We start from the raw sequence: 17520 nt of genomic DNA on the forward strand, positions 1-17520 counted from the left end.
TTGAGTTGTGAAGTTAAGGTTTTTGGTGTTACATGTGTCTTGTGACTGTAAATTCGAGATTCACACCAATTTTTTATTTCCCTTATAACTTTTTACATACACCTCCGTTACTAATGATTTAAAGGTTGTACATTATGTAATCCACTCTTCTGCGTTGAATGAGCCATCTACCAACTTATTCTGACGTCATTTGACATATGTAATTAGCTGAAAACCTCCATTTTCGCCGATTTTCACCTGTTTTCTTCACTTTTCACAGCTGCTACTCTCTTTTCCTTGCTCATGTAATATGACATCATCTTCTATAACCTTAAAAATCCCGGAAAATCCTCTTGGCAACCTTAATTTCTACTACTACCACCATTACATATGTAAACTACACGCCTAACCCTTGTTTACCAACTTCGAAAAAGTACCTTTCTGCTAATAACTTCTGTTTCCCCTTATCAACCTTGAATATTAAAATTGTTCCTGTATAATAAACTGTTGTTCTTTCATATTCTAACCTTATAAAACCCATAACTTAATTATAAATAAGCTAAAAACCATTTTCCAACTTTTACACCTATATTTTCGAATTTTTCTTATCTTTTCTTTTTCTGTCTTTTTGTAATAACTTTGTAAGTAAACTATGTTGATCTTAATAATATTTTTTGAACTAAGATGACATAATAATGATCCAATAAGTATACATAAGCCTCTAAGAGCTTCAATTGATCTGAAAACCTGAATTTCGAATTCTCTGCTATATTGAAGTTTGCTAATAAACTGGTAAAGTAAAGATGATTAATTTTTTTGCTTAATGTCATAAATAGATCACCACAGCGTGTAAATCCATCTCAAGGACCAAAGTCTCAACAATCAAACGATTGCAAGACTCTACGACTCAACAACTCAACTCAAACAGAACAAAACAGATTACATACTCTCAACAGTGGACTCTTTTTCTCAAGATAAATCAACTAATCAAATGAATAAATCACAATCAATCCTGCACCCTTCAAGGAAATATTGAATACTACATTCACTGGTGGGAAAATTGAATTCAGCTTGGATAGAAAAATTAGAGCAATGTCAAGACAGTCAACCTGATCAAGCAAAACCCAAATGAAGTCTCATGTTGTTTCCACTTTCAATTGGCATTGATCAAAAGGTCAACTTGATCTGCCTTGAAGGGGCCAATGCATATGATGATTGTGACTCATCAATCTTTGAGTAAAGATCATAGACAGAAATGGATGGCTTTGACTTCTCATAAGTGTAATTAGGTTGTAAATTTCGCATTTGATGGACTTGATAGTGAATCAAATCACCTTATGAGATTTTGGTCAAGAACTTGTGTACCGCTTCCCAACCCATACCCTTTCCACTCCTTTTGAAACACCAAACTCAAACTATCATAATTCATTATATCCCTTGTGATATGTATATATCTGATCCCATAATTGGGTTTATATTTATTTGCTTGTTATTTTCTTTTCAGAAAAAACTGGACGCAATTAAATTTACTCCTGAAGTTTTGATCACTGTGAAACAAAGAAATCAAAATGATTATTGAACTTTTTTGTGAAATTCTAGGCAATTGCTTCATGATGTAATTGAAGTCTGTTGAATCTTGTGCTATACCAATGTTTGTAAAAGACAATTTTTTTCATATTGGCAATGAGTGCAACTTCAAGAAACAAAACAATGAAGTTGGAGCAAATAGATGAGATAGAAATGGAGAGAGAGATACCCTTCCACAATCCATCTTATAAGTCCAAGTAAGTGATGAACTACTAACACATGAAATTTATAATGTGTATATATTGTTTTGAATCATCACCTTGACCTTCATCATCATATTGTTTTATCAGGTCTATCATATCATTATTTCACCTATGATGCACAACACTCCAATAAGTGAAGTGTTACACATTGAAAAAATTGTGAACTTACTCAGCCTTGCAACATCTTTTTTGGTCTTGATGTGAATGAAAGGTACAAGGAGACATATAATTACAGAAGTAGTATTATGTGGGCTTGAATGGGAAAACTATTGGTAAAGGAGAGAAGAATATAAGTACAGAGACCGCCCTCAGGGTGAAACTGAAAGAAAAATGTGCAACCTGAAATGAAGTGCCTCACTTGGTTATCATTATGAATGATCAAGGCTTGAGGGGGTCAGATAGGGTTAATTTTGAGGGTCTGAGCGTGAATAAATGAAGGTGGCTACAGAGAGGTTGATAGAGATGAAAATTTGCACTGTTCTAAGAGGGGTAAATAGCTACAAGTCTGACTTCATAGGCCCAAGCCTTCAGTGAAGTTGTTTGTGTTTTAAGGGGGAGCAGGAGCAGAACATGCAGTGTTTTATGGTCGGAGTGTAGATGTGAGGGTGACAGAGCTGAGCTACAAGAATATTGAATACAGATGGAAGATGTGCATTTCAAAGTGACAAAATAAACCCTCAAACACTGGAACTCATAGTCACAAAACTTCAATGAGATAGTGGGTGTTTTATGGCAGAGCGGGTACCAAACATCATATTTTGAGGGTTTGAGCATGAATATAAAGGTGATTGAGTGGTTGTATGAAGAAGTGGTGATATGAAACTATATGAACCCACCAGAAGATTTTGGAGGATCAATTTTCAACTTCAGCTGTACTACTGAACTAGCTCCAGGTGGATCTGCAGCCCATGCATATCCCCCACTCAAACTGATCTTGAGGTCAATTTGATATTGAATCGAGACTGTTTTGAGATTGTTTTGAGGGTGTTTTGAGGTGAATTGTGTAAGAATTCGAGATTCTGCGGAGACACTAAGATCTACGAAATGAAAAGCAACCTTTATAACGGTGCAAAGACGAGAGTTCTAAACTCTTTAGACGAACCTGACGAGGGCGCGAGGAGGATTAAAAGTAAAGAAGACTTCAAAATCTATTTCCTCAATGGTATATCACACACACATAAAAATAACTACTAACCTTTATAAAGGTGCAAAGACAAGTTTAGCTTTGTGTTGACAAGACACAAGCTAACAACAAAAACAAGAGTTCTAAACTCTTTAGACAAACCTGACAAGGGCGCGAGGAGGATTAAAAGTAAAGAAGACTAAGGCCGTATAAAGAGAGAAAGAGTAGAAGAGAAAAAGAGTATATAGAAAAGAAAGATCTAAGTTCAGTAATGATTATTTAGATAAGAGAAAGTGAACTTTTGTAATACGACTCTCACCTTCAAAATCTATTTCCTCGATGGGGAAAAAGATTCGAAAGGGAGAGAGGAGGGGTTGATAAGTGAAAAACAATCAAGAACAAAATTTGAACAATGATAACATAAAACAACAAATAAAGCATCTTTTAAACAGAACACTTTTAATCTAACCAAAAGCGGACAATCTTCCTTGATCCTCCTCCTGATTTTAAACAATGATGAGTCTTCACACCCTCCGCACGTTTCCTTCTGACCGGATTTGTCTAAGTCAACTACAGCCTTAATAGACTTGAAACAGTTCAAGAGAATGATATTCTGCAACAAATCGTACTCACTGGCCTGCCAGTGAGTAGTAAAATGTCACTGCGGAGAGAGCTGTCACCACAGCCTCTCTACACTACTGACCTGGCCCTTCCATCAAAGCACAGATTTGACGTTGTGGTGATCTATTTATGATATTAAGCAAGAAAATTAATCATCTTTACTTTACCAATTTATTAGCAAACTTCAATGTAGCAGAAAATTCGAAAATGGAGGTTTTTGATCAATTGAAGCTCTTGTAGGCTTATGTATTGGTCATTAGGTCAATATTACATCATTTTATTTCACATTATATATTAAGATCATTATAGTTTACTTACAAAGTTATTACAAAAAGAAAGAAAGAAAAACATAAGAAAAATTCGAAAATAGAGGTATACAGGTTGGAAAATGGTTTTTAGCTTACTTATAATTAAGTTATGGGTTTTATAAGGTTAGAATATGAAAGAACAACAGTTTATTATACAGGAACAATTTTAATCTTCAAGGTTGATAAGGGGAAATAAGAGTTATTAGGGAAAAGGCACTTTTTTGAAGTTGGTAAACAAGAGGTACACGTGTAGTTTAGTTGTGTAATGGTGGTAGTGATGGAATTTAAGGTTGCCAAGAGGATTTTCCGGGATTTTTAAGGATATAGAAGATGATGTCATATTACATGAGCAAGGAAAAGAGAGTAGCAGCTGTGAAAAGTGAAGAAAATGGGTAAAATACGTGGAAAATGGAGGTTTTCAGCTAATTACATATGTCAAATGACGTCAGATAAAGTTGGTAGATGGCTCATTCAACGCAGAATGGTGGATTACATAATTTACAACCTTTAAATCATTAGTAACGGAGGTGTATGTAAAAAGTTATAAGGGAAATAAGGAATTGGTGTGAATCTCGAATTTACAGTCACAAGTCAACATGTAATGCTCAAAACCTTAACTTCACAACTCAATATCTTACTCATCACTCATCAGAAGTAGGTCTTATAGGTGTCAGAAATGATCAGTAACACGGGGGCTACAAGATGCACTTTAGTAATCAAAAATTGGAGCACATCTGAAAAAATTCGTAATCTCAAAAATTGGGTTTCAGCTAGTTTACAAGGAAAAAATCACCTGTATTCATCATAAGAAGTGCTGTACATTACATCATTGCGTCATTGATCACTTTTTGCTGTGAAAATTACATCATACATTAGTAACAAGATCATTACATTGCGTCATTACATGGTTTTTAGGGTTATTTAGGTGGATTTGATTGGTTTTTGAGGCTGTTGACTGTGGTGAAGATTGTTACATGTGGATATAAGTACTCCTTGATGATTTTAGGATTGTAGCGCCCTTTTCTGCATCTTATACCTTTGTTGTAGTGTTATAAATCATCATTTATTTACTATATTTGTACTAAGATCACTTAAATCCGCCCCTTCAAAGCAAGGAGAAATTTATTTACGTGTGTTAAAGACTACAAGTCTAATTGGGAATAATACTTACAACAGTATTGCTAGTAATAAACATAGTGTGTGACTTTTTGCGCTTAAAAATCTGGGAATAATACTTAACAACAGTATTGCTTTATTTTCTCTGGTGCTTTATTAATCTCTCTGTTATCACAAAGTGGTCAGCAAGTGCCCTTGTGCTGGTTTCTTTGAAGAAGGCAGTCTTTAGGCAACTTCTACTATATTACACGTAGTAGATTATCCCTTCTTAGGTGTTGTAAAGCTCTTGTTGAGCTTTAAATACTACAACGTGCAGATTCAAAGGGCACATGGTACTCCGGCCGGCTTGAAGATTGTTTTGTTTTGGTGTCCCCTCTTCCTCCTTCCCCCCTTCCTTGTTATGTATCTCATTATCATGTTTTTTTCCTCAGCCTGAAGGATATTTCAATTCTTATCTTTTTGCTCCCGGTAGGTTTTCATTTTTTCATTTTGATGATGATCTACCCCTTCTCACTCCCATCTCTCACTGTTTCTTATACAGATGCCTGCCATCCATAGCCCCAAGGTCAAGATGATGGTTGTCCAAATGGTCCTTCGAGGAATCCCCTTTCATCAGATCATGGATTCCCTAGGAGTCCAACTATCTCTGACCTCAGTCCAACATTGGTACAATCTGTACCGGACAACCCGTGCAGTCATCACCAATCCCTTGAAACATATGGAGCAGGGAGCTCCAACCTTGCTTGGACCAGCTGAACACCAATTCTTGATTGAATCTCTCGATGTTGACCCCACGCTATACCTAGACGAGCTCAAAACCAAGCTCTTTGACACTTTTGGCATCCAAGTCTCGAGTATGACACTCTCCAAAGAGCTACGTAATCAATTGATCAGGCCCGTACGGTCCATCCCAATCAATCCATGGCTGCCCAGGGTGCCTACATGCAGAATATGCAAGACATAGACCCTAGATGTTTGGTCTTCACTGGTTAGTTTTTCTTTTTTGTTTTTCATTTTCATGACCGTCAAAGTTGATTTGTTACCTCGCTTCCATCTCTTTAGATGAAAGTGCCATTGCTGAGCGCTGTTTGTATTGAGAATATGGCCGTGCGCCTATCAGTCAAAGAACTACTTGGCTCCAGAGGCCTACCAGGGCAACAAGTTGGTTCGTATTGCCTGCAATCTTCTTAGATGGAGTTATTGCGTGCAAGATTCAGGCCGGTGGGTACTTGAGAATCAACTTTGAAGACTATCTTGAACATCATCTAGTGAGTAATTGCTTTGACTCTTCTTTGCTTGCATGATACTAATATGCCTTTTGTATCATTTCAGTTGCCCGCTATGAACCCCTGGCCAGCCCGGAACAGTGTGTTGGTGTTGTACAACGCAGCAATCCATCACAATGGCCGGGTGGCTGAGCTTTGCAAAGCTTGAGGGGTTTGACTTCTGTATCTGCCTGCTTACAGTCCGGATCTCAGCCCAATCAAGAAATCTTTCTTGATTCTGAAGGCCTGCTTAAAACGATCTCAAGACCTTCAAAATGCTTTGAATGGAAACGAGGAAATGGCAGCAATTTGGCAAACATGTATGATCCTGATGACTGATGCTCTTTCAGAAGGCCTTTTCCAAGGTTGTGGGTATATGTGAAACTCTGAGTATTTTGCGTATCTGTTTTTTTGGAAGTCTCATACTGATGCCATGTTAGACATGGTCTACTGTCCGTGTGTGATTCTTTTTTGGTGTTTGGTTGTGATTTTCATTGTCTTATACTCAGCTGTGTGCTACTTTTACTTTTAAATGATGGTAATTTGTTGTTCTGATCAAATTTGATTTGGCAATGCTATGTGTCCTGTTGTTATCATCTTATACTCTGCTGTGACTTAAGGCTTGTTTTGTGATGAGGGTGTTATTTGGTTCTTATCTGATTTGTTTTCAAAATCCTGTGTGGCCTGTTTTTGGAGTAACTTGTAATACACTGAAGTTCAATCTCATGTTTATGTTCATCAACTGGGAGCTTATGAAATGTCCCTTTTAGTGGAGTTGATTTTTAACTCAGCAGTCATAACAAAGCCCGCAAAGAAAAAATTGAATATGTACATTTTATTTATGAAGAGTAGTTGATTATTATGATATATAATAATCAATGTTGATATATTGATTATTATATATAATAACAATATATCAACATATAAACATATAAAATGTTTAGATGTCCACATCTTTAAGTTTTTGGACTCATGAGTAACTCCTCATTAACTTGAGCAGTGCACAAACTGATGAGGAGTTAATTTTTAAGAAAGTTAAATGTGATATGGGGATATATTGATGATAACATATAATCACAATATGTTGATATGTTATCATCTCTCACTTTTTAATGGGTGGACTCACAAGTAACTCTCATGAGCAAACTTGAGCAGCACACAAACAAAGATTTTTTTCATCATGTGGAGATAACAAAATCAGGAGAGCATTTTTTTGGGGGGATGCGAGTTAACAGGATTTTCAAAAGATAGGCTGATGACCTGAAAACAAATCACTTAAGGAGCAAGGTAACCGGGAATCCCAATATCAGATAACTAGATAACACCAAACCAAATTTCGTTATTGGGGAGATAACAATAGGGCATTTGGAAAGATAGCCACATGGCCCCAGAATAAGAACTAAATATTGAGGAGGGAGATAACCAGGAATCACAGGATCAGATAAGAAGAATAGAGCAAACAAAAAAAATTATAAGGATTTTCTTTAACTTTTGAAGTACGTAACCCCTGATAAAGGGATATAAAGATGAAAACACTTCAGCAAACTGTGTATCATTTACTGTGTATCATCTTAGTTTTTGGATATTTGTCTGAGTATAATATAGGTCAAGGTAACAAACTCTCCAAATGGGGAGATTGGAAAAAATAAGGTGGAAAGATCAGCAAAGATCTGATGTACCTAATGCAAGAAGAAGGTGGTGTAGCATTGCCTTCACACATGACACACAAAGTGTTTGCAAAAGTTTCCTATGAGATGGCATAATTATCAGAGGTCACTTATGGCGGCATGCATCAAATTGAACCAAGGCAAAAATTACATACAGTTCTTTTTAGTCATGCACAAGTAACAAGCCTTGGCTGCCGCAAGGAGGCGTTTGGCTATCTTGTGTTCGACACCTTTAAAAACCAAAGAACCCTTGGTCATTTGAAGCAAGGAAGTGAGATCCGTCCAAGACTCGACCCCCGCTTCCGCCAAAGCAAATTGTGTTTTGCAATCTTCTGGAGCAACACCATGGGTGTAAAGGAAGTTTTGGAGGGCTGCTTCATGTGAGGCAATCACATCAATACCAATGCCATCAGACGTATTAGATGAATTGTCCGCATCATCTAATACAATTGTTTTCCCGGTACAACGTCCAGTAACTGAAGAGAAGGTGAAAATAATCAGGCATGAGAAAGCTTCAATTCATGTAAATTGGGTAACTTGCTGTATTGAATCTTGCGCAAGTCAGGCTTGCCCTCCAAAATTGGCATGTTGAATTTGGAAGGACCAGCCACATTTGGCTTGTCCTTGGCTGGTTGATCTGCAAGGGGGTTTGAAAATACCTTATCAGTTGCGGATTCACTAAACATGAGTGAGAAGTACACATTGAAAAGATATACTCACACTGCTGGTACTTATTCTTAGTGGGGTTGACACAATCGGTTTTGGATTTGGAAAACAGTTGGTCATTTGGTTCCAAAGATGATATGACCAGGCACTTTGCCTCACCACCTTGAGGAGTCGGACTCATAATTTTTTTGGGATTTTTGCCAAAGAATGAACAAGAAGACCTAGCAGCACGACGGGCTCCTAGATTAAGCTTAACTAAGCCCCTCTCGCGCGGCTGCGTCCGCGCCCCTCAAAGAGGGGCTTACAACGGACTCGTACTTTTTGGCAGGAGAGCTCCAAGAATTAAGTCCCTTTATGTTGTTTTTTGGACTTCTCCTCAAATCCTCACTGTAGAAATTTGTGAGCTGCTGGTATGTTTTTCTTCATGCCTTTGTAAATTTGCTGGCACAAGTTTCATGAGAAACAGATAGCTCTGCATGCTTTGAGAGCTGTGTCAAGAATGGGCCTTACAAGGCCTTATGTCCTCTTGTAATGGCCTAAGCCTTCTTCATATGCCTTGGATACGAAATTTGAAAGCACTTAAGCACACATATTACCAAATCTTCATCGCATATTTATAACACTTCCCCTCAAGGTGAGACAAACTATGAGGTACCAGATCATGTACAAAAGTGTGAAGAACAACATACGAGAAACTTGAGAAATTCTACGGTGAGGGCTCGAGGAGAAGTCCAAAAAACTACTTAAGGCACCTTAATTCTTGGAGCTCTCCTGCCAAAAAGTACGAGTCCGTTGTAAGCCCCTCTTCAAGGGGCGCGGACGCAGCCGCGCGAGAGGGGCTTAGTTAAGCTTACTCCTAGATGGAGTTGCACACAGTCGCAAACGCTCATCGAATGATGAAACACTTGGCATTTTGTCATTTTGGCTTGATACTCTTGAGTGTCAGGGGCCGTATGCATAGTGGCCAACTTCGCCTCCTACACACGTCCAAGGGTGAAAGACCCACATCATCAATATGAATGATCATCACAGAAAGTGATAGTGGTGACTGTTGATACAATACTTGCATCCTGAACAAGTACTCAACACTTAGTGGTCATCAGTACTCAGACCAACATGCTGAGCACCACTCTGAAGGCTATCATGTCTAAGCAAGCTCACGTTTCTCTTCATACGAGCACTGTTTGTTTTCTTACTCATCCAATGTTTATAGCACTATCCATTTGTATATAGATCAAAATGTCTGTTGTGTCTGCTTCTCTTTTCTCTCTCATCTGCATCGTAATATTCATTACATTCTATTAATGCTTCCACTTTGAGAACACTGCCAACAGCGTCTCAAAGTTCTCGTTCGCGACATCCAACTAACAGCTCTTGAAGTCCGCGTTCGGAGCTTTCACAACCCGCATATAGCCTGTCTCATTAGTGACTTACTATAGATTTTGCCCACTCAAACGTGCATCTGAGAGTAAAACGGTATTGAAAAGATGGGTCCCATGGTGCTACCAGAACCACACCATCACCACCGTTTGACTGCTCAGTGTGATGATGGTAAAGGGCGGCAGTGGTCTCGTGCAATTTGACCAGTTTTTTGGAGGACTGTGTGTGTTGAATAATCATCAATAACATAGTCTTTACAATTGTATGAGATGTAAGAATGAAAAAACAGAAGGGATATTATTATGAATTACTTCCAAACAAGCATTAACCTCCGTGTCTTGACTTCCACCGCCGGAAGGAGCAGCAGTAGCAATCAGCTTCTGGGCTGCGCTCACCTGGATAAAAATTGAAAATAGGCACAATATCAACAATTAAAATTACATCAGAAACTTGAAGTTAGACAAGAATCAAAATAAAAATGAACAAACATACTCTAGCATTTTTTTGAGCCTTTGCGCTTTCGTCCTCATGAAGGATCACAATGGAACCTCTTTTTTTCTTGGACTTACCAAGTAAATCAACGAAGTCATACCATCCTTGGTGACCATCAAGCAACATTTTTGTGCGTCCAACCACACCTTTTCAAATTAAAGATGGAGCTAGATCACTATTTAAGAGGAGTTGCTCCATTAAAGGGGCATGCGTGTCACACAGCTTGGCACATAAATTCTTGACATTGTTCAAGGACTTCCCAAAAGGACAGAACTGGAACTCTATTGGTTCCTTGTTGTTGAAGGTCTTAGAGTTGACAAGAGGCGGCTTGGCAATGGCTAACAACCGATGTCCATTAATTACTTTACCTGGAATCAAGTCCACAACTTCCTCTGCATTGGTTGCATGCAGGTTAAAGACAACTGCAATTGTCACAAGGTGGTTTTTGTCAAAAGCAATCTGAGCATCACTGCCCTCACAAAATAGGGGACCTTTTGAAAAAGCCACAGGCGTGTCTGGTCCTTCATGAATGGATGAAGGAACCTTGAAAACTAACAAATAAGTCAGTGTTGATATTTCTAGAAGTGCATGAAACCGGCCAAAAAGTCCACTTACATGTGTTAACATGTCCCAATAATGGTTGGGATGAGGGTTGGCTGAGGTTGCCATTCGATGATGGTAAATCAGACATTTCTGTGATTCATAAAACATAACCAAAAGTCAGTCAACATTGAGTTTGACAGGGATGAGATCAAGAGGGAATAGAACTAAAAAATGACTAACTATGGATTGGGCTAGAACGGCTTTTAGACTTGCAGTTCAATCAATGCAAGGAGAAGTGGAAGGAATCAGACTAGAGGCTCATGTTTAGATTAATAAATATAAGAGAGAAATATTAAGAAGATGAAACTGACTAGCTAGACTGGTAAGTAAAGGTTTAGAGACAAATTAAGAAACTGAAAGTATATCTTGGAATGACCGGATTGGAATGTGGTTTGAGGAATAACAGGATACTGTGACCAAGGGCCGGCTTTATAGAAAAACGGATGGGCCCACACTGCAAATATAATGTATTCTTCCAAGGTGAAAAATGATTCCATTTATTTCACAAAATGATTAAAAATGCATTGATTTTGCATTAATTCTGCATTTTTCTGCATCAATCATGCATTCTTAATCATTTTGTGCATCAATGTCAATCATTTTTCACCTTGGAAAAATACATTATTTTTGCAGTGCTAGCGATCACAATATAGGCACAAGTGTGGTTTGGTAGAATTGATGACTTGCATACAAGGTGAAGGCAATTGAACTTGTAATGCAAAGAGGGTGCTGGAATCAAAGCGGAAGAAAAACCTAAAGGCAGAATTCAATGTGGTTTCTTTTCTTTTGGAAAGAAGTTGTGTCTCGACGTGATTTGATTTGATTTCTTTGAATCGAAATGATGGCACTTTCAAAGTTGATTCAAAACCAATGGCCAAGATGAACAAGATGAACAAGAAGGTTTTGTGCCGACCATAGAATCAAATGTGATTTAGAAAATGCCAAGTGATCTTTGAAGCAACTTTGAGCTTGTTGAATTTGGATTGGGTTGGATGGAATCGATGGTATAAGGTGATTGCTTTTGCTGATTGAATTTTTGATCCTGAAACAAACGCAAAGAGAAGCTGAAAAAGTTCTTTGGAAGCCAATGTGGACCAATATTGAAGACAGTTGGAACCTTGATGCCTAACTGAAGTGATTTTGGGTATGATGAATCAATGATTACATAATCTGATGGAACATCAGCCTTGCGTTGCAAAAGTTCTTTTTGAACCCAATGTGAATCAATATTGAAGAAAGTTGGAACCTTGACGTTTAACTGGTTTGATTGTGGGTATGATGAACCAATGAATAAGTCTTATGGAATGGAAACATTGTGTTGAAAAAGTTCTTTTGAATCCGTCTAGAGTTGCTGGTTGAAGCACTGGCTGCTTGACTGGGGCCTGAGTTGAGGGTCAAATTGAAATTGAAGTGTGAGACCGACCAAATTCTACAAGGTATAGCTGATTATGTACGAGGTCAGAGCTGAGGTGGTCAGGGTAGGGTAGGGTCCAAGGGCATTGGTGAATTGGTCAATAATCATAGTTTTGATCTGTGTTGTACCAGAGCCAGCTTCTTTTCAGAGCCCGTCAATCATGAGCCAAGCCAGAGAACGTTGGACACAATGAATTATAAGGTTTGAAGTATAATACCTTATAATTTCTGGTTTTGGACTTACAGGTTAAATCCAGGTGCGACACAATATGGCTGAAAACTGCCATGATTTCCTTGACTAGCTGTAAGTGCAACATAACAAATGAAACAAATTCTAACGTCAATGAAAGAACCAAAACATCAACATACAAAGATCCTCAGCTGAATCCAACACCGTGGAAAGCTTTTCTTCAAAAACCTGGGTTCAGGTCTAAATGTGAGCATGGCCACTTAAAGGGAAAAAATGGGATGAGTAAATATAAAACAACATGTGCAGATTTTTATCATGTCTTTGCTTTTGCCTTTTCAGTTGACTGTAACTCTGTTTGTTTGTACCAACAAACCTGAGAGGAAGATTTGGAAAAGCATCTCAAGCACAGCAAGTTTGAAAGGCTGTGGACCAGACTTGTCTAATTGCCCTTGACGAGTCAGTCAAATAGATTGCCAAAGGAATACCTTCAGATTGATCATGAAGCTGTGAGCGCTAAGACAAATCCCAAACCTGGAAAGGTCAAAAGCCTGTAAAAGCCACCTTAGATGCACTGTGTAGCCCTTCTTTGTCACAAATGTCAAAACAATTCTCCGCCATCTCCTCCTTCTGGCTCAGGACTTGGAGGATATAAAGTTATGTACATATGATCAAGATTGAAAGTACTCTGCATAGTCAAAGTCTAGTCTCTCATGGATGAGACTGCAGGATGCAGCGCTAGGCTGATTGCTTGCTGAATGTACCATTGCATAATTGTTGAGGTTCAATCAACACAAGCACTATATTATACTTATAGCAGATTCACCTCAATCTTCTCACACATATATACGACATCAAACTATCCTTGATCAGTCTTGATGTCCTCATCTATGAAAAGCAGACTGTGAGTGAACTCATCTTCTTGAATCTTTATGCTTGATGTTTGTGACATTTTCTGGCCCATGTTATCTTATTCTAGCTTAGTAGTTATCTTTGTTAAAACCAAGATGAGGCTCTGAGATAGTTTGTTTTCCCTGAAAAGAAGCCTCTTAGCTGTTATTCTTTGTTAAAACCAAGATAAGGCTCTGAAATAGTTTGTTTTCCCTCAACCTAGGTATGTTTTCCTCACCTATGAAAAGAAGCCTCTTAGTTTTTATCTTTGTTAAACCAAGATAAGGCTCTGAAATAGTTTGTTTTCCCTCAACTTAGACCGTGTTCCAAGACTTTCATCTGTGCTTCCACTATATTTGGTCTAATATCTGAACCAAGTCACATATAAGATCATTTTGTTGGTGGGAAGTTGGAACTCGTTTTGACAAAAGGGAATCAGAGAATGGTGTCATCAAGGCAATTTTGTTTGAGGAGGGTAGACAAAATCAAATTATGAATGAAGTGTGACAGAAATCAATCTAGAAAGAGGCAAGTACCAATTGAGGGTTTTTTAACGGATGGTTAGATAGGGAAGAATGGGTACTGACACTGTTGGTTGATGTTGTGGTATCTCATTAAAACATTGTATCAAAATTTTGTACTTTCATCTCATTCTCAACAAAATTTTACTACAGTTCATTATCTGTATATCTTACAAATCTTTCTGTTCAACTGCCATTCCTCCCAATAAAAATTGCTTCAGATGAACTTGCAAAGATATAGAAAGATTAAGCTCACTCATGATCTGCTTTTACCCATATATAAATTATCTCCTTGAAATATTGGTATCGAAGTTTCTATTCTTGAGCTCCACAACAAAATTTGGTTTGGCAGGGGGGAGTGTAGTACAGAGTAGCCTCTAGCTACTGTATGTCAGAATCTTCTCAAGAAGATAAACTGACTGAATCATTGAGAAAACTTTGGCCAACAAGCAGAGACCCAGAAAAAATTTAGTGGAGAGGGGGAATATAATCATGACAATTCATTGACTGGTGTGATATTCTAATCACAGATCTGAATATGGACCCACTTGTTGTCATTCAAGCAAAGCTTTTACTAGCTTAGCAGGACAGTGGTACATACACAAACATAAAATTAAAGGCTGCATGACATGGGACCAATGGAAGCAAGAAATCCACAAAAGATTTGGAAATATTATTTGGAGAAGTTACATAGAAGATTTGTTTGTGGTAGACAGATTTGATGCAAATATGCATCTGGATTCCACAACATGGTCTTGAAAACAAAAGAAGAGAATTTCTGCCTTTGAACCAGATGCATCAGAAAACACAATGGTGAATAAGATTCTGAACAAAGTTGATGGCAATGTTAGAACTGCAATCAAAAGTCAACTTCCTACACCCTATACATAAGTGGGATATCTACTTGATGGTTTTCAAAGATATTTTTGAAAATACAACTATCATACCTAAGAAAAGGTACTTCAACAGACCAAGGAGAACTGTTGTTGAATATAAAACAAACTTTGAAGAAGATATGATACAAGGTACCTCTAGTACAAAAGTTCAACCAAGTACATCAGAGGGAACACCTTCTCAAGCATGCCCAAACTGCAGCAGTAAAGATCTGAAACATCAATGGACAGGACATAAAAAAATGATTGATATGATTGAAGTAGAACTTCACGAAAGTCATAATATGGATGTCAAGTATGATTTTCAAGGAGCACAATTTTCTGACAAGTCAATGTCAGAAAGTGAGAATGAAGATCATCAACAAGATGTCTGCATGATTCATACTCATGAAGATCAATGGCTACCAGCAGAAAAGATACCCTCAAGACAAAATTACAAGAATTCAGAGCACAAAGAAGAGCTCATAAAACTTCTGAAAAGAAGTAACAACCTCCTTTGAGGGTGGGGGATGTCAGCCCTGAGTCACGCTCACACCCAGTACTGTTTATGTGGCCCCGGGCGTGGCCTGGCATGGTGTGGCCCAGTTTGGCCTTGCATTTGAACAACAATTAGAATCACGAAGTGATCACTAAGATGCAGGACACGTACTAATGCTTAGATATAGATGTGCATAAGGATACTTTTCTCTTTCTTACATAATGATGGCCTGTTTGAGCTTGATGGTTCTCATATAACAGAACAGCTTGTGTTCCGCTTGTTGTTCTCTCTTTCTCCATTGAACTCAAACTATTTTGTTTTGCCCAATCTACCTCTTGTAAATTGGCTGTTCAATCCTAAATCTTCTTCCTTAAGACTAAGTTTGATCTGTTTCCTTACCAGGTGTTAGTTGTCATTGTTGTTATCCTTAAAGTTCTCTGTCTCTAAAGCAATTGACCTCAAACTATTTTATTTCACCCAATCTTCCTCTTGTAGATTGTGCTGTTCAATCAACCTAAAGTCCTCTTCCTTAAGACTAAGTTTGATCTGTTTCCTCACCAGAACGTAACCACACTCACCTGGTCATATTTACAACCTCAGATCCTCATTTCTAGCCGCTACTCCCTGCTTAAGACAATCTTGAGGGGGGCTTCAACTGAAGTTAATGCCATGTGAAGGCCATGAATGGATCGGGGTGAGGGCCACAGGTGGCCTAAGCCCTTGCCATGTGCCCCGCCAGGGCGCCTTGTGGCTTTGTGGCACCAGATGTGACCGTGAGCCCTGCGTACATATACATGTACCCAAAACTAATTGTAACATTGAAATATCATATATAATTAAACTTAATAATGTATACAAACAGTCTACAAACAGTATGTAACATCTTACAAAATACATAAAAACACTAATTACATATGCAGGTACACTTAAAATGATATGTGATATGTAATCAAACACCAACTACACCTCACTCAATGTCAAGAGTGGATATGCTTATAGTACATAACAAGTACATGATATTACTATATGTAATTATGTACAAACAATAATAGTTAATAATAGTTATTATTAATCCCTTAACCATTGTAGTGATAGAAACAAATACCACTACAATTAGGTTTAGAGTGGAGAGTATATAAACCCCTCCTCCCTCAGCCTTCAAGAGATATCCCCCAAGAAATTATTACACCATAATTTTGAAGAACAACATTAAATTTCTATTGAAGTAACATCAAGAGTTTTATAAATATAAGACTAGTGATAACTTCATAACTTTAATCAGCCTCCTGGCAAGAAGTAAGTGGTAATCTCTTTACACCCTTTCTGGATCCTCTACTTCTCCTAAGTAGACACACTATAAGTTGATGACTTTAAGAACAACCCCAGGCTGGCAACCTTAAAAAAACAGGTTGGTGACCTTAAGAACAACCCCAAGTTGTCAACTTTAAGAACAACCAGTCTAGTAATCTTTACCTCACTCTTCAATCTAAAGATTGAAGGGAAGCCTTGGATCAAGCTTGCATTTATTATAATTGAAATATCCTTTTAAGCAGTCAACTAACTGTAGCCTGTCTGGATTTGTCCAAGCAGACTGTCAGGTCCTTTTTACTTTCATTCTTTTTTTATTTCAGATTGTAAGTACTACATTATATTTGAAATAAAGAACTGGATTACATCACTCCATTACCTGTTCACCAAATTTAGTGAGCCTAGAGTACTACAAAAGAGTATCCTACCCTCACATAACCCATAACACACCTTCCCAATCATGCTACAACCCGTAATGTAGGGAAACATGGCTTTACATGCAGGGTAATTTGATAACTTAATGGCTTCTCTGAACAATCTGTGCAACTCTCTGTAGGTTGTTATAAATTCACAGCACAGCTGTGGATTCTCTTACTGAAAAAATTATTGCCTCAAACCCAAATTTCAGCTTTGGGAAACTTCTATCCTGACCTGAGAAGGCTAGAGGGAGATTCAAGAAACATGAATACACACTTTTGATGAGAATGTGTAAAGGTAGCTACAGTAAAAAAGAGCACAGCAGTTGATTGAGGGGAAGTGAGAGAATTTGAGGTGCTAAAAAATCTTTCTGCCAAGCTCATCCTGGAATCCTCCTGTGAC

Source organism: Melampsora larici-populina, assembly GCF_000204055.1.
Source record: "Melampsora larici-populina 98AG31 unplaced genomic scaffold MELLAscaffold_28, whole genome shotgun sequence".
Taxonomy (NCBI): domain Eukaryota; kingdom Fungi; phylum Basidiomycota; class Pucciniomycetes; order Pucciniales; family Melampsoraceae; genus Melampsora; species Melampsora laricis-populina.